This window comes from Prionailurus bengalensis, chromosome A2 (assembly GCF_016509475.1).
Source record: "Prionailurus bengalensis isolate Pbe53 chromosome A2, Fcat_Pben_1.1_paternal_pri, whole genome shotgun sequence".
Taxonomy (NCBI): domain Eukaryota; kingdom Metazoa; phylum Chordata; class Mammalia; order Carnivora; family Felidae; genus Prionailurus; species Prionailurus bengalensis.
This window is the reverse complement of record NC_057348.1, coordinates 102,967,036-102,991,720: the sequence shown is the minus strand read 5'-3', so window position 1 is coordinate 102,991,720 and position 24,685 is coordinate 102,967,036.

The following is a 24,685-nucleotide window of genomic DNA, read 5'->3' as shown; positions in this document are numbered from 1 at the left end:
CGGAAGGGATTCATATACAGGTGTTTGTTTGCTTTTGTGTTTTGTTTTAGATGTATGTTTTTCTTTTCTTGGGTAAATACCTAAGTATAAGAATACTGGATCGTATAATAAATGTATATTTAAGTTTATGAGAACTACCAAACTATTTTCCAGAGAAAGTGAGCTGTGTTACAATCCTACCAGAAATCTATGAGTTGTTTCAACTCCTTGTCAGACCTTGGCACTTGGCATTGTCAAAGATTTTTTTTCTCTGTATTCTAATGGACATGTAGTGGTATCTCACTTAGGTTTTTTTTTTTTTTAAGTTTTTATTTATTTATTTTGAGAGAGAACAAGAGAGAGAGAGAGAGAGAGAGCTTGTGTGTGCACACAAACAGAGGAAGAGCGGAGACAGAGGGAGAGAGAGAATCCCAGTGCCCAGCCTGATGCCAGGGCTTGACCCCATGAATTGTGAGATCATGACCTGCACCAAAATCAAGAGTCAGATGCTTAACCTACTGAGCCACCCAGGTGCCCTGGTATCTCATTTAGTTTTAATGACTGAGAATGTCAAGTATATTTTTATGCACTCATTTATAATTCATTTGTCTTTTTTGGTAACATGTCTATTCAATTTTTTGCTCATTTTGGATTGGGTTGTTTTATTTTGTTTTTTGAATTTTGAGAGTTTGTTATATATTCTCAGTCCTAGTCATTGTCATATATAAGTTTTGCTAGTATTTTTTGTTATTAGTGGGTTTTTCCGTGTGTTTTTCAATGAAAGTTTTGCCTAAATAAAAATCACAAAAATGTTTTCTTATTTCCTGCAAGAAGCTTTATAGTTTTAGGTGTTACATTTATGTCTATCATCCATTTTTCATATATGGTAGGAGATGTGAATCATGAGCAGAATTTTGAAGGACAAACATGTTCTGTTTATCACCTGGATATTTTTATATATTTCTTGTATAAAATAATAAGAACAACACACTTCACATATTAAAATCCTATGGAATCAATTCAAAATTAATTAACCTAACTGTATTAGTGATCCATGAGGAATCTTTGCCTACTGGTTTGGAGTGTTTCATTTGACACAAATGAAAGACAATACTATTTCTTTTTTTTTTAAATTTTTTAATATTTATTTTTGAGAGAGTGAGAGACAGACTGTGAACAGGGGAGGGGCAGAGAGAGGGAGAGAGACACAGAATCTGAAGCAGGCTCCAGGCTCTGAGCTGTCAGCACAGAGCCCAACGCAGAGCTCGATGGACCATGAGATCATGACTTGAATGAAAGTTGGGTGCTCAACCAACTAAGCCACCTAGGTGTCCCAAAACAATACCATTTCTTTAATTGTAAGTTTAGCAAACATTTAGCCAGCTTGAGTATGCTTCCAAAATAATTTAGTTAGTTACTGTCAAAATAATTTTGACTCTAAGCTAATTTTACTCTGCTCTGGAAGTTTTAAAAATAAAGTCTAAGGAAGAGGATATTTGAGGTAATCCCATCATTAACACCTTAATTTGTGCTTGAATGGGACATTAAACTCTGTTCTAATTTTTTGACAAGCTAAATTGAGATGTTGAAAGGAAGAAGTGAGACATTATATGTGAAATATCTTAAAGAATATAAAATGCCCTGATGATGATGATGACAGTGATGATATTCTTATTTAACCTGCAACTATTCTAAGTCACTCTAAGCATGTCTGCTAGAATAATCTTCCAGGTTGAAGCTGTAAGCCATTCCATAATTCACTGCCTTCTAATAAGTATCCAGTTCTCAACAGATGTCCACAAACTATAGCCATCTGCTTGCTCTTCTGCTCTGCATTATTAAAGCTTGCCATATTCATACCTCAATACTTATTTCTTTTTCTTCTTCCTGTCATTGTTGATATGCTTAGGCAATTGTCACTCTTAATTATACTGTGAGTTTCCTGAGGCAGTCTAAATGTAAGAACATGTGGGATGGAAGTAGGAAAGCTTTGAAAATTTTGGATAGAGGTCCATAGAGTGAATGTTCTACTTATAATTGATGAGGGTGAGAAGATTTTGATTGTCATAAGGACCAGTAATGCTTTTTTTTGTTTTTTTTGAATTTTTACTGATATTTACAATGGCTTGACTGCTTTACAATTTTTTTTTGTATGTATTTGTTTCCACATCTATAGATAAGATTTAATGATGGTGTTTTAAAAATGGTCTGAAAACCTTTGGTAAAAAGCAGTATATAAGCGCAAAGCATTGTCTTTCTGTTGATTGTGTCTTAGAATTTTGCACAGCTTGAGAAAATATATGAGAAAATGTCTTTTCAAGGCATTGTATCCTAAGCTAATTTTGCTTCTCTTTATTTTGATTTGATTGATATTGAAAAAAAATATCTATTTCAATAACAGTTCTTTGAAGATAACATAGACTGGAAAAAATAGAACAATAGTTTATCAGAAAGTGTTATATTCCCAGTTGAGAAATGATTTGTAACAGGCCACATAAATATTTCAATCACCTAAAATACCACATTGAAAACTGCCTGTGAGATCGATGCCTGTTGAAAGAATCTAGCAACTCCTTTGTGTGAAAGTCATCATTTCCTACACATATTTTAAGATATTGTTCACAGAAACTTGTATCTGGTACTCACAAAGTTCCAGTGGGTATAGATTTTATGTCAACTGAAAGTAGCATTGATGTTGCTGGGTTGTAATAGAATTATGCCCTGTTAGCAAGAAAGGCAAGGAAAGAACAAAAATAATCCTCTGGTGTAGGTAAAATAAATTAACTGTTTTATTTTTAAAAATAATTCAGATATTATTTTATACTTTCCTCTTTTTTAAATAACTTCTTCTCTTCTCTTTGTTGTTTACTTTTAAGTTTTATGTTCTTTCCCACCATTGTTTTATTCCCCTTTTTATTAAGAAAGGATGAACACTTTTCATGCTTGAATCCTGAGCTGCTTAATGAGTTCTTGCTAAGTATGTTTTTTTAATTTTTATTTACTTTTGAGAGAGAGGAAGAGAGAGACAGACAGACAGATTGGGGGAGGTGCAGAGACAGGAGACACAGAATCTGAAGCAGGGTCCAGGCTCTCAGTTGTCAGCACAGAGCCCGAAGCAGAGCTCCATGGGCCCATGAGATCATGACCTGAGCCAAAGTCGGATGCTCAACCGACTGAGCCACCCAGGCATCCTGGCTTGCTAAGGATTTTTAGAGCAGTTGCTTTCTTCATTGTTTATGAAAGAACATAGCTATATATTTTTCACAACATTTTGAAGTATTTTTGTAAAATTAAAGGCAATCCATACTGATAATCTTTATATTGAACTGCTTGAATTGCTTGGAGGAAAAGAGAAGTGGGGCTGCTGAGAATGAGGGAGGGAGGGAGGAAGGGAGGGAGGATGGGAGAGAGAGAGAGAGAGAGAGAGAGAGAGAGAGAGAGAGAGAGAGATCAAAGCCAATCTCAATCAGTTGTTATGGAGGTTCAGAGAGTCACAGTTTAATCTCATTGCTTTATTCTATATCTATTCTCAAACCTCTATAATTATTTTTATTTATTTATTTCAGGGAAAAGATGTTACAGCTTTTATTTCTGAATCTAAACTCAAAGAGAACTTAAATTTTTTCTGTTTCACCCTATTTGAATGCAGAAATCCTTGGGATGTTGTGGTGAAAAGGGAGGGCTGGATGCTCATTTTGCACATCCAGAAGGCCAAGGGACAAAAACACTCCTTATTTTGTTTTTGAAAACACAAAATGTAATTAGAAAAGAGTAATGCTAATGCTGTGTTAGGGATTTTTCTGTATTCTGTTAAAAGCTAAGAGAATGGAATACTTATTCCACACCAGAAACTAATAATTTTAGAATACCTTAACCAGTTTGGGTCAACTTGGCAATAATGGAAAGATGATAAAGAAAACTCTATAATTTTTGCCTCTGTAGATTTGTTTAATTTCTCTGCTTCATGCCTCAAATACATGTTCAGTACAATATGGCTTCACATGTCAGAAATAAAGCTGTGCCCTCAATGAATTTATATTATTCATTATATCATTACATATTTTGAACACTTACTAAGAGCCAGGTGATATGTTATACTTTAAAGAAGATAGAGGCACAAAGTCCTTGCCTTTAAAGAGCTCCTATCTATATTGGGAGAGTTAGGCAAACCAGTGATCTCAACACAGTGAAGTAATTATTATAAAATAGCATCCCCATGAAGCCATAGCATGATGAGTTCTATCCTGGTAGCATTAAGTTTGAGATGTGATATAATATCTAGTTCACAAGTAAAAATATCTCTCTGTAGTTCTGGTGATTGCCTGGATTATCTGTAAAGATTTGAAATTGATAAGCTTATAGCTAAAGCTATAAGAAAGGAATTATCTGAAAGAAAAAATAAAGTGAGATTAAGAAAATACTGAAAACAGAATGCTGGGAACTTAAAAGAATAATGGAGAAGGAAAGACGAAGATGGAGAAAGAGAAATTGAATAGTAATGATCAGAAAGATAGAGGAGAATTGTGAGACCTGAATAGCCCTGAAAGGGACTGAGAATGCACAGGTGGATGGAGAAAGGGCAGTGCATGGGAGATGTAATCAATAAATTAAGCAATGCATAAGTTAGTTAGGATATACCATGAAATGTGACCCCTGGATTTATCATTTGGAAAGGTAAATGTAGCCTTAAAAATAAGCAATTGTGAAGATAATGAGGGCTGAAAATTGATACAAGGTAGAGAATGAAAAGCATACCCTTGGGAAGATCACTTACACTGAAGGTATAAACAAAGACCAAAAAACATAATTACAAAGATAGTAGAGAAATAGGCCAAGGATAACATGGGCTATCACAGAAAGTAACAAAAGGAGGGATTTTTCAAAGGTGGTACACTTTACCAATGTGACTGATAAAGCAGAACCATACTGAAAATAATTCCATGGTTTTGGCAATTAGATAGATTTTATTTATATAGTAATTTGTGTGATTATTTGGGTAATTTTTATTCTCTCCATTAGATGGTAAACCCTAGGAGGGCATGTTGCAAGTGTGTGTATATATATGTGTGTGTATATATATATGTTAATGGCAGGAGGTCTAAGATAGAAGCTTGGTCACAATGATAGGCAATGGGGAAATAATTGGGAAAGAAGAGATTGAAGACAAAGAAAAGGAATAGCTGACAAAGCAATACCTTGCGCAATACTTTGAGGGGAAGATGGGATTTAGAGCACTGTGTAGGGATTAGCCCAACACAAGAAGAGGGACCTTGTATTTATTTTACTATTTTAAATAGCATTCTTTAGTTTATTTCAGCTTTAAGTATCTTTTTGTCAATAGACTGAATTTTAAACATAATAATATTAACTGTGAGATTGGAAAGTCCAATTTATCAGGTGAAAATATACTTCTGCACATTTCAAAAATACTTTTAGATCCTTTCCCCTATTTTAAAGCTTGTATAATGTATACCATCGTGCCTATAGTTAATAATACCACATTGCATATTTGAAAGTTGCTAAGAGAGTAAATCTTGGAAGTTCCCATTATAAGAAAAAAAAATTGTACCTATGTATGGTGATGATGGTAATTAGACTAATTGTGGGGATCATTTTGCAGTGTATACAATTTCAAATTATTATGTTGTACCCCTGAAACTGCTATAATGTTATAAGCCAATTATACCTCAGTAAAAATCAAAAGCATGGGGGCACCTGGGTGGCTCATTTAGTTAAGCGTCTGACTTTAGCTCAGGTCATGATCTCGCAGTTTTTGAGTTCAAGCCCTGCGTAGGGCTCTGTGCTGACAGCTCAGAGCCTGGAGCCTGCCTTGGATTCTGTGCCTCTCTCTCTGTCTGCTCCTCCCCTGCTCTCATTCTGTCTCTCTCTCTCACTCTTTAAAAAATAAATAAAGATTAAAAAAATAATAATAATAAAACAAAAGCATGTATATCCTCTAAGCATGCTAGGTTTTTTGTTGTTGTTGTTTTCGTTTCTCTGAGCCAGGTTATTTTAACAACTTCAAAAACAAGCACACAGTAGAATTATATAATTATTTAATAATTATAAGTTATATGATTATGTGAGATGTATATAATAAATCTTAATATTTATAAATAAATCTTATATAATATTTATAAATAAATCTTATATAATATTTATAAATAAAAATTATATAAAACTTATGTAATAATCATAAAAGATTGAATTCTTCCTGTCAATGGGATAAATTTAAAGTTTAGTATATCAGACTTTAAGACATTAAAAAATATAACTTTAGTTTACCTTACTTGTTCTACAACTGAAGAAACATGTACTAGGAATGTAATGTTTATCATGTTATTATAACCATTCAGATAAAACCTCAGCTTTTTATTCAGCAAGGAAATATGATAAGACTATCAATAGCATGTGATTGATTGTATTTTAGCCTCATACTATTCATTCTGTAATTCTTTGAATTCCCTACTTTTTCATATTACCTCTCCAAAACATTTGGGAACACCTGATAGAGTTGTTTAGTGGTAGATGTCTCTATAATGCTTTTTCTTTGAGCTTATGCAGGAAAGTGATACTATTTAAGATAAATCAGATATGATAGAGATGATGCAGATCAGAGTGTTTGTGACTCTTGTCCATGTGGGTGGGAAGTGGTGATGAATATTTAGCTTAAGTTCTTCCAGTGTACTTTGTTGTTTAAGCTGACATGTCAAAGGAATCGATACTCTTACAATAACATGCTGGAAGTCATATATTTGTGTACAGTAATGATCTCATTGAAAAATGACTTAATTTGATATATAGAACTTCTCAGCAGAGCCACAAACAGGCTCTTTTGGGTTATCCATTTCCTGGTGAAATAATTATAGTAACAGCATAGCAGTCTTTTCTTATTCTTTCTTTTAGAGGAAGTAAGCATGTTTTATTGAAGTCATGTACACAGCTGTGATTTGAATGGCAATATTTCTCTTACATCTGTGAAGGCTAATTTTCCTGACCTTTGCTTCAGCACAATTGAGTTAAATACTCAGGGGACCAAGTTACTATATTTAAGACAAAAATGCATAATGGGTGTTATTCAGCTGAGTAAGATGTGGTGCCTGCCCAGTAGGGGCTCACGGTCCAGTGAGAGAGGCAGACTTACATGTCAACAATTGTTACATGAGGTTAACTGTAATTAAGGGCACTAGGGGAGCAGGAGTGGAGGCCCCTTATGTTTCTCTTATTGGCTGGATCACCTCCCTCAAGCAGCCAGTGTTTTGACCAATTTAAGGTATGTAGTATTTTCATTCTCTTATATCCTGACTTCTGTGTCTCTGTTGGAAATCACTAATCCTGACCTTGAATCTTGACTTCACTCATTACTCAGTGAGTAGTTTGGAAGGCTTCTCTTGGGTCTATGTCCTGGCTCTGAGTAATCTTGCATAATGGCTTGGAATGAAGGTATAAAGAGCATTTCACCAACAGGGTAGCCTGCAGAATAAAAAAAAAATCCCTAAAATAGCTGTGAGATAAGATGGCTAATTATTTTTTCCCTCAATTATGTACTCCTTGGGAGAAAGAATGCAGACTGCCAATCATGGGGTAGATCTTCCATGAGGCACATGAAGACTAAATCTGTGAAGTCCTCTGTTGGCTCCTGCTTCTTTGTGGTTACCATTTCTACCTTTAACCATTATTCCTAGGCTGAATGGAAAATCACCAAAGATTCATTATCTCACTACTCTCTATAGACTGAGAAGAGCTCACTTGTGGAAAATGTCTTTTTTTTCCTGTTACACACAAGAGTATTTGGCTTAGAAACATTTTCTTCTGGCATAGGTCACAAAATGCTCTATTTAAACATTGGTAAATCATTGTGTTCAAGTACATAGAGCACTTAAACTTGCCTTAAAAAAATTGAAGCAAAAAGAAAGAGGAAGAAATAAACATCCAGTCACTACCATTAACATTGTTGCTATAATTGAAGAATAAAATTTAACTCTGAGCATTCTGGAAGTCAGAACTCAAAATAAAGCAAGATGATAGAAAGGAGTAAACATATTAATTACTAAAGGGATATGTTGCATTCCTGGCTCTATGCTGAAATCTTTCCTTGTGGAACATTATATAGAGGGCAATGTTTGTTTACAATTTTATTGCAAGTGAAAGCAGTTTTTGGATAAAAGTTTAGGACATCAAGTGTAACAGAGTCAAAGTGCTCTTAAAACAAAAGTCGAAATTATCAGAACCCAGAAAATAACTCAGTTTTTGCCACTTTCTTTTTTTTAAGACTATCTGAAAACAAAATAACAAGAAATGCATTCACGTAGCCCTCTTTCACCAATATATACATTCTAAAAAACATAGAACCTTTCAAGGTGTGGTATGTGTTCAGTAGAGAATTAACCTTCCTGAAATTTCTAAAACAGCTCATTTATTGTATAATTATTGTTAAAGGGGCGCCTGGGTGGCGCAGTCGGTTAAGCGTCCGACTTCAGCCAGGTCACGATCTCGCGGTCCGTGAGTTCAAGCCCCGCGTCGGGCTCTGGGCTGATGGCTCAGAGCCTGGAGCCTGCTTCCGATTCTGTGTCTCCCTCTCTCTCTGCCCCTCCCTCGTTCATGCTCTGTCTCTCTCTGTCCCAAAAATAAATAAACGTTTAAAAAAATTATTGTTAAAGAATAAAGAAACTGAGTAATAAAAACCTCTTCAATCTTTATGGCAAATGTTACGATGATTCCCCTCAGTATTTTTTTAATCAAAGTATAGTTGACACACAATGTTACATTAGTTTCAGATGTATAGTATAGGGATTCAGTGATTCCACAAGTCTATATGTTATGCTATGATCACCTCAAGTATAGCTACCATCTGTCACCACACAAGCATCTTACAATACCATTGACTATACAGTAAAACCTTGAATTGTGAGTTATCCTGGTTCTGTGAGTGTTATGCAAGAGGAGAAAACATTTCTAATAAATTTTAACTTGGTAAACGAGTGGCTTGCAATATGAATGAGTAGTACATGATGCCTAACATCACATGATCACAACTGAGCCAATGGCTCTTGAAATTTGCTTTGATATGTAAGTGCTTTGGGTTGCAAGCATGTTTCCAAAATGAACTATTCTCACAATGGTTTTACTGTGTTCCCTATGTTGTGCCTTTTATCCTCATGACTTATTCATTCTATAACTGGATGCCTGTTTTTCCCACTCCTCTTCTCCTATTTTGCCCCTTCCCCCAGCACCTTCCCCTCTGACATCATTAGTTTGTTCTCTGTTTTTATGCATCTGTTCTGCTTTTCATTTGTTTGTTAATCCCTTTGCTTTGTTTTTTAGATTCCCTTTATAAGTAAAAGCATATGGTATTTGTCCTTCTCTGTCTGACTTATTTCATTTAGCACAATGCCCTCTAGGTCCATCCATATTGTTGCAAGTGTCAACGCCTCAGTACTCTCAAGTACTCTTGGAACCTTAATCTTATTATCAAATTTTTAAGTCTACAGCAAAATTAAACCCCAGTTGTTTACAGTAGATATTGGCTCATTTACACACACTATACTGACTCTCTTACTTTTTTCTGTCTCACTTTTCCATTATTCCACCAGTGATTCTTGAAGTCATCTCTAGAACTACTCACACTGAAGTCCTAGTTTCAAAATCTGCTTTTGGAGAAGCCAATCTAACACAGTCATTAAAGAAAGAGTAAATTATATTTGGCAAAGTATGTTCTATGTCAGGAAGGATATGCAGAATAATAAAACTTTGATTTTTTAATAATAAAACAAAATAATAAAATAAAAATAAAAATAATAAAATAAATAATAAAACAAAAGCGTATCAGTTAATTGAAATTTATTTTCAGGGCACCTGGGTGGCTTAGTCAGATAAGCATCCGACTTCGGCTCATGTCATGATCTCACAGTTCATGGGTTTGAGCCCTGCAAAGGGCTCTGTGCTAACAGCTCAGCCTGGAGCCTGCTTTGGATTCTGTGTCTTCAGCTCTCTCTGCCCCTTCCCTGTTCGTGCACTCTCACTCTCTCACTCTCTCTCTCTCTTCCTCTCAAAAATAAATAAATGTTAAAAAAATTAAAAATAAGAAAAAGAAATGTATTTTCTGTGAATATCAAGTTATCATATCTTGCTTCTTGTTTTTGGTACTTTACTTAAGAATCTAGTCTCCTTTTATTTTGTCTCCATTATTTCAACTCTGATAAAACTGGTCTGTCTTGCCAACACCTTTGTTTAGAGTAAGTCTTTGATGGTCTATCACAGAGTAGGATTAGAATTTAATTTTGAATATCCCTTCTCCTAACTACGTACTGTCTTAAATTAAGGGTAGCCTGAAAGGCAAAATAGTGATCTCATTTATCGAGAAGTCTCAAGAATCCCAACTTTAACAACAGAATCACTACTACCGACTCGGAGACTATCAAAAGGAAAATATGGTCTCATAACTACCATGTGTCAGGTCAGCAAACAGAATGTATTCCTAATAAATGTATTTGGACTTTCCTATGATGCAAGTCAGTGAAGATCAGGCATTTTCTTGTACAGATTTTGATATGTTTATAAAGGACATTGTCAACTATATGCCCTTCAAGAAGGCATTTCATGTATTGTGTCAGGGAGGTAGCTCATTAGACAAGAGTACCTTCCAGGCTCAGTCAATAATTACACAGATCTACCTTCAAAAAGATCAGGGTATTAATCAGCTTTTACATAACTGTGTATTACATAACTAAGATATTACATAGCTGAAAATCTTGGGAATATGTACATCTGGTTTCTCCAGCTGTCTTGACAAGAAGGTATCATTTCTCAAGAGGATAGTAGTAGGTTGATTCCCCCCCATTGCAAATTGAAAGACATTTTTTCCCCACTAAATGTTAGACCTGGTTTTGATTCTATTAGCTAGAATTTAATGTATTTTTCTATTTTCCTTTAAAAATAACCACAGTTGCTTTTAAATATTTTTAATACTTTTTCTTACAGTCAAATAGAATTATAGGTATTGGATTTACACTTTACTCCCCAAACATTCAAGAATGGGGATATTATAAGAAAAACAGCCGTATTTATGATACTGGGCATTAGGCAATGAAAGAAAGTGATTTGGGGGAAACAGGGAACAAATGAAGTGAGATCCTATGATTGCCCTTTGTAAGAGTTTCCAGGCAAGGATTCCTGGAGAAGAGGAGATGAGCTGAGGGTCTGTGGAGACTAAAGCAGGTAGAATTTTCAGGAAATATTACTAGATAAAAGGGAAATGCGTGGAGAGACAACTATGGAGATGATTATTCTACTTGAGTATTCAGCTGGATACTTTCCAGCACAAACCTGTGAAGAAACAACGTTATAAAATTACTTTTGGGGCACCTGAGTGGTTCAGTTAAGGGTTCAACTTCTGCTGAGGTCATGAACTCATAATTCGCTGATAGTGCAGAGGCTGCTTGGGATTCTCTGACTCCCTCTCTCTCTCTCTCCCCCTCTCCCTCTCCCTGAATGAATGAATGAATCAATGAATGAATCAATGAATGAATAAACAAAAATTATTTTTAAAAAAATTACTTTTTTCCTCTTCCTCCACCTCCTGTTCCTTTTTTTATTTTGTCTTTGACTTGGCCTCTGTCTTTTGGAACAGATTTATCAATATTATTGGTCTTTTTGGTACTTTCATTTTCTTTATTTTTCTTTCATTATTTTCCTCTTTTTAAATTTATGGGGCTTAATTTGCTCCTCTTTTTGTTTCTTCTTGAGATTGAAGTTAAGGTAATGAATTTTCAGGGTTTTTTTTTCCGATATATGCATTTAGGGCACAGCTTGTCTGTTTTGAGTATAAATTTGAGTGCATCTCACCAGTTTTATATGTCAGAAATTCAGTATGATTGGAGTGGCTGAGTGGCTCAGTTGGTTAGGCCTCCAACTTTGGCTCAGGTCATGATCTCACAGTTGGTGAGTTCGGGCCCCGCCTTGGGCTTTGTGCTCAGTTCAGAGCCTGGAGCCTGCTTAGGATTCTGTGTCTCCCCTCCCCCACTTGCACACTCTCTGTCTCTTATAAATAAATAAAAATGTTAAAAAATTTAAAAAAAAAGAAATTCTGTATGATTCAGTTCAAAATATTTCTAATTGTCATTGTGATTTCTTCTTTGTTCCGCTGGTCATTTGAAATGTGATGTTTTGATTGCCAAACATTTAGGTTTCTTGAGTTACTTTTAATGGTGATTTCTTTATTAATTTCACTGTGATCAAAGTATTTATTTATTTTGCATATTTTTAATCTTTTAAACTATTGAACACTATTTTACGGCCTAATATATGATCCATTTTGGTAACTGTTACTTGAAAATAATGTGCTCAGAAAGAATGGTCATCTGCAGTTGTTGGATAGGCTTTTCTATAAATGACAGGTTTAATTTTCTTGCATGCTTATTCTATTTTTTTTCCTATTTATGTAAGTTACTGAAAGAAATATATTAAAGCCTTCTATTATTTATTTGGATGTGTGAATTTTGCTTTTATTTCAGAAATTTTAATTTTGTTTTGTATTTTGAGGATATGTTTTTGCTGCATAAAAAATGTAATGCTATTAGTTGATTCTTTATTGTTAAAAACTTCCCTTTTTGTGTTTTGTAATATTTTGTTCCTATAGTCTGTCCTGTCTGATTATAACTGTTTTAAGATATCTTTTAATATTCTCATGCTTTCATCCTTTCTGTATTTATTCACATATATGTGCAAATATAATTAATATAATATAATATAATATAATATAATATAACATATTTATATGTGTTATATCTTTCTAAGCAGAAATAGCTGTATTTTTATTTATCCAGCATAACAATCTTTCTTTGTCTATGACTTAGAGTATTTAATATATATAACACTTACATGTTTGAATTTATATAATCTTATAATTAATCTGTATCCCATCTGTTCTTTGTTCCATATTTCATTATGTAGTTTTTAAAAAATAAATTCTTATTCTTTTAGTTCTTTAAATGCTTACCTATATATTGCAATAGGCATCTTTTACTGATTACAATATATCTTTATTACTTTTACAGTTTCTTTTATTTAAAAAATTTGTTGTTAATGTTTATTTATTATTTTTGAGAGAGAGAGACAGAGTGCGAGTGAGGGAGGGGCAGAGAGGGAGAGACACAGAATCTGAAGCAGGCTCCAGGCTCTGAGCTGTCAGCACAAAGCCCGATGTGAGGCTGGAAACCAGGAACTGTGAGATTGTGACCTAAGCCGAAGTCAGATGCTTAACCCAGGCGCCCCTATTACTTCTACATTTTCTGATTAAAGTGCTTAAAAAATGTCCCTCACAACTTTTGCACTATTCATTCTGCAAATATTAATTCTACATATATTTTGAAGTGCATGTATGTTATTATTATTGTTTTATTTTTTAATATTGTCTAACATTTCCCCTTTCTGGTGCTTTTTATTCCTCGTATATTATTATACTTTAATCAGGGATTCTTTTCTTTTTGTGTAAAGAATTATGTTTGATATTTCATTTAAGACAAGAGCTCTGGCTTTAATGTCTCTGAGTTTTTATTTGTCCAAAAGAGTCTTTATTTAGCCTTCATTTTTGAAGAATTTTTTTTCTAAATATCAATTAAGTTGCTTCTTTCAGCATGTGAATGGTCTCTCTCTTCCATTGTTTTGTTTCAGAAGTCAGCTTTCAGGGCGCATGGGCAGCTCACTTGGTTGAGCATCCACTTCAGCTCAGGTCGGCTCAGGTCATGATCTCTCAGTCGTCCAAGTCCTGCTTAGGGCTGTGTGCTGACACCTCAGAGCCTGGAGCCTGTTTCAGATTCTGTGTCTCCCTCTCTCTCTGCCCCTCCCCCTGCTTATGCTCTGTCTCTCTCAAAAATAAAATTAAACATAAGAAAAAATTTTAAGTCAGCTTTCAGTGTTATTATTAGTCCTTTGAAACTAATGTGTCTTTTTTTTAATTTAAATGTTTTAAAGTTTTTCCTTTTGTCTTACTTTTTAGTGGTTTTATATGATGTATCTAGGTGTTATTTTGGATTTAGCCAGGCTGTGATTCATAGAGCTTTCTGAATATTACAGTGGCTTGATGTTTTTCATCAATTTGGGGAAATTGTTGGCCGGTATTTCTTCTTATGCTTCAATTTCCCTGTCTGTCTTTTCTCCTTGGATTCCAGTAATATATGTGAGGCTTATTTATCAAGGTTCCACATATCTTTTATTTTCTTTTCTATCTCTCTTACTTGATTTCTTCAACTATGTACTTTGTATGTGTCTATGTATAGAATGCTGTAGGTATACATTTTCTTTCTTCTACTGTGATTAATCTGTTCAATTCCTCTATATCTAAATTTCAGTTTTTTTGTAAGGTCCATGATTTATACTTGATTTTATTTCTTAAAAAATTTTTTTTAACGTTTATTTATTTTTGAAACAGAGAGAGACACAGCATGAACGGGGGAGGGGCAGAGAGAGGGAAACACAGAATCAGAAGCAGGATCCAGGCTCTGAGCCATCAGCCCAGAGCCCGACGCGGGGCTCGAACTCGCGGACTGCGAGATCGTGACCTGAGCTGAAGTTGGACGCTTAACCAACTGAGCCACCCAGGTGCCCCTATACTTGATTTTAAAATTAAATTCTAATTCTCTGGTGAAAATAGTCCATCTTTACATTTATATTTGGAACATATTAAACATAGTTGTTTTAAAATCTACTCCTCATAACTTAAATATCTAAAGCTTCTGTTGGTTTACTTTTGCCTTTTTACTCTTAGACTTCTCAGTCATTTGGTCCTGTTTTCTAGCCTGTCTAGTAATTTTTGACTGAATGCCAGACGTTGTCAGTGAAAAAGTACTGGGACTCTGGATCATATTCCCTCCATCTTCTTGTAGGCCAGTAAAGTCTGTGCAGATGGCCTTGTTTCACTTGAGCATGTTCTATTTCTGGTTTGCTTTCTAGTCCATAGGTGTCATCTCTTCAGGAGTCTCAAATGAAAGTATGAAATTTTTATTATATTTTTGTAGTGATCCTCAACTCCAATTTTCATCTCCCCAGCACTACAAGACTGCCCAAATGTGTGCTTACATTTTTAATATCTCAACTTCTGCTTTCTGCTTGTTTTATTTTGTTCTTTAAATTTTATCACTCAGCTAATGCCTCCAGGGAAATTTTTACACAATGCCGTGACCAGTCCTCTGAAGTTCTTTTAGTCTAGAAAGCTTGATCTGTCAAATTCTTACTGTTCGTATAGCCCTGAACTCCAGTTATGGTCTCCTTAGCTCACTGAGGCTACTACAAGTTCCAGAGACCTACTTTCCTTTCGTGGTCTATGTCTCATGCTTTTTGTCATCAAAATTCCTAAAGGAAAAGTGGGCTTACATTAGAAACATAAATGTTTGGGTTCTGCTTCTGTTTTCACAATGAGTGTTTCAAAGCAGCTGTTAGAAGCATATATTTAGGGCCAAAGGGTAATATCACTCACATCAGAATGGGGTGAGGGGAGGATAACTGAATGATGAAATGTGCTTTAGGAAACAATGGAAGCAAAAAAACAATGCCAGAATGGTGTCCACAGTGGAGAGGAAAAAGCCAAACTCTGAACAAAGGTTGCTAAACAAATCAGTCCCTATGCAATTAGATGGAAAAGCACTTAGCAACAGTATGAAAATGAGACTAGTTAGAAATCAGGCACAATGAAAGATGACTCAGATTCTCTAAAGTTTGCATACTTTATAGCATTACTTTCAATTCCACATAGAGTTAGTTCACATGAGATGTGATGATACAAGTAATAGAGGAAGAAGAAATCACTTCTAGATTCCAGATATAAAATCAATACTAATCTGTCATTTAGTGAAGGAACTCAAACTCTCTGAGCTGTTATTAATTAATTCCTACTGGAATTTCCCTCAAAATCTTCAGGACTGATTAAGTTTGGCATTGTTATAGGTGTAAAACTGACATTAAAACTTCTGGTCTCGTTAAACATTTCTGGTCTCTTTGTTCTTTTTAAAACCTTGTATTCCAAATACCATGCTTTACTGGGATCTGAAACATGATTAAATATGAATATAAATTTAGTCCCTCTCCATAAAAGTCTGTTCTGTATGATGCACACATTCCTCTTGGTGTAACATCATTGTTTCAGTTTTACAGGCTTAAACTTATGAGTATTTAGTCTTCCAAACCCTCCTTGAAAGTGTGTGTGTGTGTGTGCGCGCACACACGTGTGTGTATGCACGTGCACGTGTGTGTGTGTGCGCGTGCATGTGTGCGTGTGTGACAGAGACAGAGACAAACAACAGGGAGAGCAAAATGGGCTTCACAATTTGCAGAACCCAGTGCCAAATAAAAATGCAGGACCTCTTTTTCAAGAATTATTAAGAATTTCAAGAAGATGACAGCAGAGCATTGAATCAAGTATGGGACCCTTCTGAGCACAAGCCTGTGTGACTGCACAAGTACATGCTGAGAGAATGGTCTCAAGAGAGAGAGAAAGAGAGAAGATAGAGCAAGTGCATATTTTACACCACTCACTTCATACTCTCAAGAGAATGTGTCCTAACAATTTGAAGGCTTGCTTAATCTGATCACTTTGATGATTTGGTTGTACAAGTTTGAGATTAGATGTTAAAGTGGAGTAAATTACTCTGCATAAAATTGGAAGTTAATGGGATGGGGGGGTGGAATTCAGTGACAGAGAATGAGACAAGCCTTTGAGACTGGATAATACACAGGAGAACCTGCAGTGTAGTTCAGAGTCTGAGAGAAATATGAGTTTAAATATATACATAAAGATAAATACATTCATTTATTTGGGAAACACACACACACACAACATGATAGCAGAATGGTCAGGAGAGACTTTGGAGAAGGGAGAGATCTAACAGAGATTTTAAAAATATATTCTCTCTGTGGGCTATGTATATAACACCTCTCTTGTATTCTTGCCTTGAAATCTTTAATACAGTTTGCTTTAATATATTAATCACAGGCTAACATTTGAAAAAAACAAGTAAGTTGTTTAAAAAACTCAACATTTCCTTTCCCATATGAGTGAATTATTTGTCACAAGTCTTCTTTTGATATATATGTGTATAGACTGATTGATCAATAGATCTTTTAGTACTTGTCTATCTATCTGTCTATCTATCTCCATGTATCTATATCTATGTATATCTTCATATTTCTTCCTGGCTTGGCTGGGTTGGAGTGCAAGCTCTCTTAATATTTCACTGACAAGAAATGAACCATCTTCAATGTATTTCCACCAGCAAAGAAGACTTTGTTAAGTTTTACTTTCTCTGGTTTGTTTTCTAAAAGCAGCAGTTTACTTCCATTTTCAGTATGAAAATGTAACCATAAATATTCTGTTAGCATATCTACCTACTCCTATCCAGAAATTTGGATACTATTCCTTTGCTTCCTAAATATTTATCAGTTGGAATTTACTAATTCAAAAAATTTTAGAAAAAATGTTGACTTTCTTGATACATGCTAAATTAAGACCGTTTGAAGGTCTTTATCCTTTCTAAAGGATAAAGAAAAAATCTTTATCCTTTTTAAACCACAATGATGGAGAAATGTGTGTTAATATTTAGCATGCAGTAGTGTATGCAATAGTCAATTTCCATTCCATTGGTACTATTAACTGACCTCTTTCCATTTGGGAATTAATCTGAGTAGATATTTTGGAACTTTTGATGAATGATGCATAAATCTGTATTCAACTCTTCTCTAGTTATTTACTTAGTATCATATTTACTATTATTTTTTTCTAAAAGTTTCTTATTAACAGGGATACCTGAGTAGCTCAGTCGGTTGAGCCTCTGGCCCTTGGTTGTGGCTCAGGTCATGATCTCACAGTTCATGAGTTCAAGCCCTGTGTTGGGCTCCGTGCTGACAGTGCAAAGCCTGCTTGGTATTCTCTCTCTCCTTTTCTCTCTGTCCCTACTCTGCTTGCGTACTTTCTCTCTCTCAATATAAGTAAATTAAAAAAAATATATATATATATATGTAATAAAACATCCTTAGCAATTTTTTAATACTAATTTTTCCAATAAAGTTCAGAATCATTTTGTCCAGTTTGGAGAAAAAAAAAAAAGGACTCTAATAGTAATTGCCTCAAGTTCACATACTCATAAAAGAAAGACACTTTGTAATTTTTACGTTGTATTACCTCGGAAAACAGTATCTCTCTCCAACTACTCAGGGTTTCTGTCAAGTCTCTAAATAAAAGTTTAGTTTTTTTCATCTTATAGGTATTGTAAATTTTCTATTAAAACTCATAATAATGTTAAAGCTTTTGTTGCTAATGTAAAAATTATATTACATATATAATTGCATAATATTTTATTATAGTTGATGTTATATATGATAAACCATACCAAATAAATTAATTATATGTGTTATATATATTTATAAATATATGTACATTCCATTTATTTATTTAATCAGCCAAGTAATGCTTGGTATTGAGGATACAGTAATGAATATGACCTTTATGATTTCTGCTGTTAAGGAGTTTTCTAGTTGGGAAACAAAACATAGGTAAATGCACTAAAAATAATTATAGCTCACAACCAATTCACAAAAGATAGAAACAGAGTAATTTTTTTTTAACGTTTATTTATTTTTGAGACAGAGAGAGACAGAGCTTGAATGGGGGAGGATCAGAGAGAGAGGGAGACACAGAATCTGAAACAGGCTCAAGGCTCTGAGCTGTCAGCACAGAGCCAGATGCGGGGCTTGAACTCACGGACCGCGAGATCATGACCTGAGCCTAAGTTGGACACTTAACCGACTCAGCCACCCAGGCGCCTCTAGAGTAGTGGTGTTTAAACAGACATTATCAAATACACATAGTAGCTAATAATTTTGTATACCCCTTGTAGAAACATATTTGTTTAAATGTATATATGTTTGCATATATACATGTGAGAGTATACAATTATTTTGTAGTATAAGTAATATAAAATATATACACCATAGATATTTGAAAGGTTGTAATAAAAATAAATACAAAGCAACAATGTAGTATTTTCTTCCTATATCCCATTGGAGCATCTATTTGTCCTTCCCATGATGTACACACATCCCACATTGGAGGCTAAAACAATACCTCAGTGTGTGGTAGGGAAGTCTTTTCTCACACGGTGACATTTAAGCTTAGTTCTGAAGTACAAAAAGTGCCCCTGGGAGGCCATGGAAAGAGCATTCCAGGAATAGATAATTACAGGTATAAATTCCTGATGTGAGAGTATGATGTGTCTCAGGAAATGTCACAAGGCAGTGTTGTTGGATCATGGTGGCTGATGGTGTCGGGGAGGAATAGAGGAAGTAAGGATAGAGCGATAGGCAGGCTCAAAAGAATCTGTATTTTACAGATTTTGTGAGGCATTTGGATTTTATAATAAGTGTAATGGAATATTAAGGAAGAATTCTGGGTTTGAGAGTGACATGTCTAATTGTGGTTTCAGTTCCGTCTGATGAGTGTGATCTCTGGGAAGGAGTGCTTATAGGGACAATTAGGGGAGTCAGGACTGAGTCCCAAGGTAGTCACCATTAAAAAGTTGAGTGGAGGAGAAACCTATAAAGGAGAATGAGGAGAAATAGTAAGGTATAGAAGAAAATAAACGCCAGCATGTATCACAAGATCTCAAGGAGAAAAGTGTTCAAGAAAGCAGCAGTGGCTCATTGACAGATAAATCATTTATAGGTAGGGTAAGATAAAGACAGAAAAGGATCCATTGATTTTGGCCACATGAAAACCTTTGGTAACTGATAAGAGCAGTTTTAGTGGAGCTATGGGACTAGAAGACAGATTGCAAAAGGTGAATAGGATAAATTGTGGATGCAGTTTTGCCTCAGAACATAAAAGACCGTCACTTTTTAAAATAGCTATAGATTATTCCACTCTATGGGTGTATAATAATTTATTTAATCAGTCGTATTATGTTGACATTTATGTTGTTTCCAGTCTTTTGCTAACACAAGCATTGCTTACAAGAATAGCTCTGTATTAAAAGTTCTGGTCACCATATGAACATACATGCAGAACACATTTTTAGAAATGGAAGAACTGAATGGCCAACTTTGAGAAATATCCTCATAAAACTATAGAACTTCAAGATTTATAAAATCCTCAAAGTTTTCAGACAAATTAGATCAAATAATATACAAGGGTAAGAGGATTAAATTGGCATGATTCTGGCAAAAGCAGCAGGCAAAGCCCGGAAAAACTCAAGAGAAGACATTGTGACACAAAAGGCTATAGCTAACTAAACCATCCTTCAAATTCCAAGGCTATGGACAATTATTTTAGTCATTTAAAAACTCAGAAAATGCTTTAACTTTGAACCCTTACTCAGCAATCTACTAGAGAACGAACTTTATCAAAGTATGACATGAGAAGGGAGACTTTGGCAAAATGAATATTGGTGACAGTACTTGTAGATTGAGGACTCACACAAAGCTGAATTTAAGAGAGAAAAACAACACAAAAACTATATTCTTTCCTATACTTTATAGGAAAGAATAAAATGTGTACATTTTATATTCTGAGAAAGTAGATACAATGAAAATAAAATGAGAGAAGACAAAGGGTATGGACAGAGCAATATAGAATAGGCAATAGGTGAAAGTCAAAGATAGAATTAACCACTGACAAAACAGGTAGTAAAAAGAATTAAGAACAGAGAGTTAAGGACATTTTTAAAAAGGTATAAAGGGGAAGGTGACCACTAGAACAAAAATGTGCACCTTCCAAATTTCAAAAGAAATTTACCTGTTAGAAAGCAAGGAAAATCATTCAACTGCAGAAAGCAAATATCATATAATATTCATAGTAATTTAACAAAAATAATAGATCAAACATCATACCCGTATCAATAAATTGAATGGGCTTAATTTAACCTTATAAAATAAAACAATTTTCAATTGGGCTCAAAAAGAAAAACACAATGATAAGCTATATAAAGGAGACACCTGCAAAACAAATGATTCAGCTATTCTAAAAATTAATAAATACACAGTATAAAACAAACAAGAGTAAAAAGAACATATTTTGATTTTGGAATCAACCAAAGTAAAATTCAATGGAAAATGATTAGCCCTAACCCTAATGAGGACTTTTTAAGTGCTAAAAGCCATCATTTATAATAAAGATATAGCAGTTATGTCTATATAGCAGCTATGTCTTTCGATCACTTATCTATCTTTCTGTCTCTACCATCTATCTATTTATCATCATCATCATCAACATCATCTATCCATAACCACCTCTATGAAAGAGAAACCACAGAAGACAAAGTTCACATAAATATGAACAAAGAACTACAAGGACATGCAATGATCGTTGCAAATCATTATTTCCTGAAATATAGTAGGATCTTTCAGTATGGAATTCAAGTCTTCTTTTATTTCTGTAATTTTTTTGGTTCTGCTTAAAAGAAGATTTTATACATCGCTCTGTGTCCAAGTCAGATCAAGTGGAAAGGAAAAGTTATAATAGAAAAAGAGCATCTCTCCAGCATTCTCTAAACCTTTAACATTCACTGTCTTTCCATGATACAGTAATTAACTTACTTCTTGCCTGTCTTCCCCTGCTGACAATGTATACTCTCTACCAAATCCTTATGACTTGGAAAGAGTGTCTGGTATGTGGTATGTGCTGGACAAGTAACTAGTGAAAGATTGAACTATTGAAGGAATGAATCCTGTCTGGTCATGAGTGATTCCTTTCAATATAAATGAAAACATGTTTTTCAATTGATTATTTCTTCAGTTATTGTTTTCCTCCACAAGTTTACTTTTAGCTTTCTGATAACTTCTTTAATCAATTACTTTTTTTTAGTGTTTATTTATTTTTGAAGGAGAGAGAGACAGAGTGTGAGTGGGGGAGGGGCAGAGAGAGAGGGAGTCACAGAATCTGAAACAGGCTCCAGGCTCTGAGCTGTCAGCACAGAGCCCGACTCGGGGCTGGAACTCACAACCCTTGAGATCATGACCTGAGCCTAAGTCAGACACTCAACCGACTGAGCCACCCAGGTGCCCCTAATCAATTATTTTTATCTCCTGGGTGCGCTCCCAAATTCTTTTCCTTTTTATTCTTGAGTTAAAATTTGTTCTTACTCAATATTGTGAACTACTGCTTCTGGTTCATCTTCTAAAGTTCTAATTGCGTATTTTATTCTTGCATTTCACTTTAAACTCATAAGGCATAATTTATGTGCTTTAATATTATTTATTCTTGTTAGTTGCCATATATGTGTGGTTTTTCTCCTACAGTTTCTGTATCTTTTTTTTAATGTTTATTTATTTTTGAGAGAGAGAGACAGACCACAAGGGGGGAGGGGCAGAGACAGACGGAGGACACAGAATCTGAAACAGGCTCCACGCTCTGAGCTGTCAGCACAGACCCTGACGTGGGGCTCAACGCAGGAAGCGAGATCATGACCTGAGCTGAAGTCAGATGCTTAACTGACTGAGCCACCCAGGTGCCCCTTTCTATGTCATTTTTATTAAAGGTCTTCTCTTGTTCCATTAGCTATGAATCTGTAGGAACACATATCCTGGTTATTCTGTTTAGTTTATCTTCTTTAAAACATAAAATACTATGCATTATACATTGATGGTTTGCTAAAAGAGAATGATTAAGATCAGTTTGAAAATTTTAGAAAGATTATTTGGGAAGACTAGAATTTTTGTTTATTACTACTTTATTTTTATTTAGTAATAGTTTATTGCAAAGTACTCTGCTACACACAGGGTGTGTAAAATCAAACCAAAAGTTTGACTCGTAGTAGAGGATACATATTATATATTTCATGTTAATCAGTTCCCATTATGTATGGTCTGGAGGGAGGCTCAGCAAGAATTAGCAATTGCAGAACACTCAGCAATTACCGACTAAGGGGCATTATGTTTGAAAGCCAAACTGAAGCATTCAGCTTTAGTAAAATCTGTTTCCCAAATTAGGACACAGAAAGTCTGATCTTATGAGTTTGGACTGCTGAAGAAAGTTGTCCTACTTCTGAAACACTGATTTGTTCTCTTTATGTAGTGACTTACTGCCTTTACTTTATATTGCTTTCCTCATCACAACTACACAGAGAAAGTGGGATACATTCCATATTTGTCATTATCAGAACTTCTGTGTTTTAGTTGTGATTAATGGGAAAAAAATGCTCGAAGTTACAACTAAGCATTGGATAATGTTTAGTGTGAAACCCGGGAGGTTTTATAAACAGGTAAATGTAAATCATTTCAGCAGTTTTCCTTCTTGTTCATGCCAATTAATTCCCACATGAATATCTACGATCTTTGAAGCTGCTTTAAACTGATTCAGCATTTCCTTTCAAAACTGCAGATATAAAATATCTAGCATTTAAATTTGCTTTAGCCTGATACTGGAAATGAGTGTGAATGTAACTGCAAATACATTTTGAATGACTGGTTTTGATTTTATCTGTCTTTATAGTTTATTAGTCCTATAGCTGGATACAGACACAAAATACTTATTAAAATAGGGTTATTTTTTCTGTTCACCAAAATTTACACAATTAGGCAAGGTTTTTGTTCTGGATTTACTAGCTGCACTTCTCTTTACTGGTAACTTTAAAAGGGCAGAGTACAAATACTTTTATACCTGTGTTACTGACAGTCGCGTAAAGAGGAATAGTGGTCATGATGTTCCAAAATCGCTTTCTGGTCATTAGGTTACTGAGATTATATCCTTCAGAAAGGGGCTTTTCTTAACAAGGAGGAAGAACCATCACTAGAGTTTATGTCTTCCAGGCATGCACTAAGACAATTTTCAATGACTAATTATAGCTGGAGGAAGCAGAAAAAGACTGCCAGAAAAAAAAAAATCCATCAGAGGAGTTAATTTAGAGAAAGAAGGAGTGCAGTTTGAAAGCAATTTTGTAAATTCCAAGCATAACTACTTTGCATTCTTCAAAACAATCTCGATTTTACTGACTTCGTGATAGGGCATTGGTTATTGAGGAGAGCAAATGCTCATTTCGTGACTGTAGTGCCTGTATTTGTACAAGGTGTTCTCCTGAAGAAGTCAACCTGATTCTTTTAGGAAAGTATTGGGGGAATATTTGAAATATTAAAACCTATGGTCTTTACAGCTAAACATCTCACAGCTTGAAACTTAGTCCACATTTATAATCCTTTATTGTTCTGAAATTTTGAAGAAAGTAGATGTATCCACTCTAGTGTTGAAGCATACATTTTTAGTAGTCAAATACATTTTGCAAATTTCTTTAACTTACAAAAAATGTTAAAAATATAAGTGGGGTTGATCTTATCAAATGATGACTTACAAATTCTATGAAAACAAGTGTTTGCCTAAATCTGTTGGCTACATTTAAGTTACCTTTAGTAATGAAAATCAAGAAATATTTATAGAGTTCTAAAGCTCAGCAAAAATCTCATTCTAAAATTGGATGATTATCATCAGGAAAGTTAGCACAGTGACATCATCTACTAACTTATCTGATTTCTGTGCAAAGCCTGGCTAGCAGTGAAGAATGAGCCACCTGTCTTGTAGAGTACTCCAAGCAGTACTCAAGTACTGCTTCAGTCTTGACAGCCAGAGTGGTGTTTTATGCTGTGTAAAATACTTCAAACATTAAGGAAAAATATAGAGAATAATCTGAATTCCTGTGGAGTTTTTTTTTAATTTTTTAAAGTTTTTATTTATTTT